This window comes from Triticum dicoccoides, chromosome 3B (genome assembly GCF_002162155.2).
Source record: "Triticum dicoccoides isolate Atlit2015 ecotype Zavitan chromosome 3B, WEW_v2.0, whole genome shotgun sequence".
Taxonomy (NCBI): Eukaryota; Viridiplantae; Streptophyta; class Magnoliopsida; order Poales; family Poaceae; genus Triticum; species Triticum dicoccoides.
In genome coordinates, this window is record NC_041385.1 from 454,954,661 (window position 1) to 454,959,008 (window position 4,348).

Genomic DNA, 4,348 nt, shown 5'->3' on the forward strand with positions numbered 1-4,348 from the left:
CTATTTTGTTACCGGTAACAGAATATTATTCTGTTACCCTCGGTCCCTATAAGGGCGCGACGCGCAAACGACAGGAGAAACTCCCCGACCCGTCCCCAATCGAACCCGCCTCCTACCACCGGAGGCAGCCGTCGCGGGCGAGCGAACGACGGCGGCAGCCGGAGTGAGGGAGCCCGTGGCGCCGTTACAGGTAGCTCCTCCGACACACGCGCTGCCGCCGGCTGGCCGTCCGCACGCCTCACCGCTGACGGGCTCGCCGACCCCTCCCCACGCTCCTTCCCTCCGACGGGCGCCGCTCCCTCCATGCCCACCTCCCCGTCGATGGCTGCCGTGGCCCGTCCCCACCTCCGGCGGCTGCCGCGCGCCGTCCCAGCCTCCCTCCGCCGCCGCGCACCGCCATCCCCGCCCCGCGTCATCCCAGCTGCCGGCCAAATCCAGCTGCGTTCCCGAGATTCGTCTTCTTCCTCGCCAAGACACGCGACAGCCACCCCAGTTCGGGCGTAGTAAGTACCTCAGTACGAGTTAAAAACGGTGGTCCGTTCGGAATAAAAGAAATGGCCGAAATTCAAATTGTAAAAATTTAAGCAAAAAAAAGAGACCCCATGAAAATCCTGCTTAGTAAGTACGTCAGTACAAGTCATAAAATGAGAGAAGTTCAGAACATCGTTGTCAAAAAAATGTTGAGTTCAAAAAATAAGAAGTGTACAGACTGTAGCTTAGCATTTGATAATTGTTTGCAACATGTACAACCACTGGATGATTATGTAATTGTTTTCATGCGTTACCATATGTCTAACAGTTCAGTATGTATTTTATAATCAGTTCAAAGGGCATATCAAATTCGGTATGGATTGTTGCATCAATGGTTACTACCACAAAACACAAAAACATTTCTTGGAGAAGAAAATTCAACCAATTCAAGTATATAAACCATGCAAGTTCAATGATAATGACACGTCGAAACACATTTTAAACTAAATCTAAAAGTTACATTTCTACAAGTTCAAGTGATCAACCCCCTGAACATTCCGGATTGTGAAAAATAGCTCAGTACAAACACGCACATATGTCAGTACGAGTACTTTGTTTATCAGACGGGAAAAGAACAGGATGTGTCTTGCCGTATTGAAAACTTTTTAAATAAATACAAAGTAAAGTCTAGTATGTGGAAACACGCTCAGTACAAAATCATATAGACATCCGTTCAAGTGCTTTTTTTGGAACCAATCAAATTTACTGTGAAAAATATCTCAGTACAAACACACAAATATATCAGTACGATTACTCTGTTTTTTGGAGGAAACACACCATGATGGGTGTCACCGTAATCCAAATTACTCTTCAACGGCTGCAAATATGAGAAAACGTTCAGCATGACTAAGTTTCGCATTTTCGATAGCTATCCAACGGTATATTATTTGCCCCATTTCGAAAAACTTTTAAAAAATCGCGTTCAAAATCAAATTTGACCATATTCAAATTTGTTTTTAAACCGTAAGGAATTAGAAAAACATTTCAATACAAAAAAATTGCGCATTTTCCATAGATTTCTAACACCATATTTTTTATGTCAATCCGACAAACCGTTTGCAAAAAATCACGAAAATACGTTTCGCCCAGAATTTCACCATTTTTCAAATTACTTTTAAATCATATTGAATTAGAAAAAACAATACATATATGGAAGATACGGATTTTCACCAGCTTTTCAACGCCATCTTATTTTCTCAATTCCGACAAACCATTTGAAAATTGAGTCTAAAATACGATTCACGTTTTCGGTTTTGAAAAAAACGGTTTTTTCAAAACTGCTCTTAAACCATAATGATTTTGCAAAAACGTTCAATATACTTGAAATATGGTTATCAAGAGATTTCCAACGATATATTACACGCCCCGTTCCGACAAAAAAATTACAAAAGTTTTTTTAACTAAAAAAGACGATCTGTTAAACACAACTGAAAGCATCAGTTCAACTTCTTCGAAAACATTAATACAACCACCTGAAACCGTCAGTTTAAAAAGGGTAACAGAATAGCCCAGATATATATATATATATATATATATATATATATATATATATATATATATATATATATATATATATAACTATTCTGATAACACTTCCGCACTGCACGGTCAATACAAGTGCACGTCATTGTTTGAACCAAGTGTGCTGCAGTACTCACGCGAGTGAACTTCGTGTCGTAAAAAACCGCACGTAGTGTTTTTTGGTACTGTTTGCGCTCTAGTTTTTTAACCGTTTATTGGAACGAGGTGTATAATATATCGTTGAAAAGCTATTGATTAGGCGCAACTTCGCCATGTTCTACACTTTTCGAGATTCCTCGCGGTTTAAGAGCAGTTTCAAAAACGGTGCGGCGGACGATGAGTGGCAGCGAGCGTATTTTCGTGATTTTTTTCTAAACCGCTCATTGGAATAGAGAAAATGATATGCCGTCGGAAAGATATCGCCAAGGCACATTTTTTTCATAAGTATTATTTTTCCTAATTCGTTGCGGTTTAAGAGCAATTTCAAATTTACTAAATCGCGGAATTACGTTTTTTTTGAAAATTTTGCAATTTTCGGTATTGTTTTCTCTCTAGTTTTTGAACCGTTTGTCGAAACGAGGCGTGTAATACGTTGTTGGAAAGCTATGGACAAGGTGCAACTTTCATATGTAGAACTTTTTTTCAGATTCCTTGCGGTTTTAAATTAATTTCAAAAACGGTGCGACTGGCGGTGAGTGACATCGAACGTATTTTCGTAAATTTCTTCAAACTGTTCATCGAAATGATGCAAATGATACGCCGTTGGAAAGATATTGTTGAGACGCAACTTTTTCATGTAGAACACTCTCTCTAATTCCTTACAGTTTAAGAGCAGTTTTGAAATTACCGAAATACGGACACTCTATTTTTTGCGACACCCAATTATTCGTGTGTACTTCATCAGACAGAAGAACGCACTGCGTCGGACTGAAAACTACACTGCATCAAACGGGAAAGAGAACTGCATTTTTTTAAAATACATTTTTTGTTTTAAATGGAGTGTATTGGAAAGTTCTTTGTAGTGGACTTCTTGTATGACCAAAGTGCACTGAATTTTCATGTTTTTTTAAATGCATTCTGTTTTAAATGAACTGTACTGAAAAGTTCTTTTGTAGTGGACTTTTTGTAAGACCAAAGTGCACTGAATTTGCATTTTTTCTTAAATGTATCTTGCTCTAAATTGACTGCAGTAAAGAGTCCTTCACGATGGACTTTTTTTAGACCAAAGTGCACCGCATTTGCTTTTTTTAAATGTAGTTTGTTCTAAATGGAGTGTACTGAAGTGTCCTTCGTAGTGCACTGCAATGGAATTTTTTTAAAATGTATTTTATTTTAAATGGAGTGTACTGAAAAGTCCTTCTTAGTGGACTTTTATGCAGACCAAAGTGCACTGCATTTGCATGCGGGTGTCATTTTTTGTAGCCGCACTGCACTGAAATGCAACCAAACTATACATCCAAATTCTAAAAATGGAAAAAAAGAAGCTTCTGGACTGCTTCAGGGAGGCTAGTTGATGGCCATGCCGGATCACACATCATTGCAATTTTGAATGATACGGGCGTGCACTGCAACGAAGCAAACTCAACACCAAACATCACAACACACACACACACAACCAAACTGCACATGCATCCAAAGTGGACCACAGACATACAGAATTAGCTCTAGGCATAACCAAAGTGGACCGCATGCATACAGAATTAGCTCTGAGCATACATCCATCCATACATACATCAGAATTAGCTCTCGAGCACCTCCAACAACTAACTGAACCACCTAGCGCACTGCATGCACACGCCTAGCGCACTGCACGCCTGTGCAGTGCACTTTTCTTTTTCACTGTGTTTGCCTCTTTGGCTTATATCCTGCAAAACAAATGGTACCTAAAAACAGCCACACCTCCCTGTTCGTTGAGAACCAAGCAAAGCAACAGTACCGGAAACAACCACACCCCCCTTCTCTACTGCATTCACCCAAATGCTCCATTAATTTTTTTTGTTATATATGCATTTTTTGCTGACTGAGCCTCAACAAGCTCGAATTAGCACTGCGGGCATGGCCAGAGGGGACCACATCGACAAGATGCAGTTGAGGCAAGACGAAGGGAGAGGAGACGGCGGAAGGAGCGCGACGGAGGTGGTTTCAGCGGTGGATCGCCGCGGAGGTGGCTGTGGAACCGCGACGAGCGGGCCGGCAGCAACAGTGTGTCTGGATCCAATGGTTGCAACGCAGCAGGAGGTCGACGGGGCGGCTATGTGGATCCGGCCGTCGCGGACACAGCACAAGGTCGCCGGGG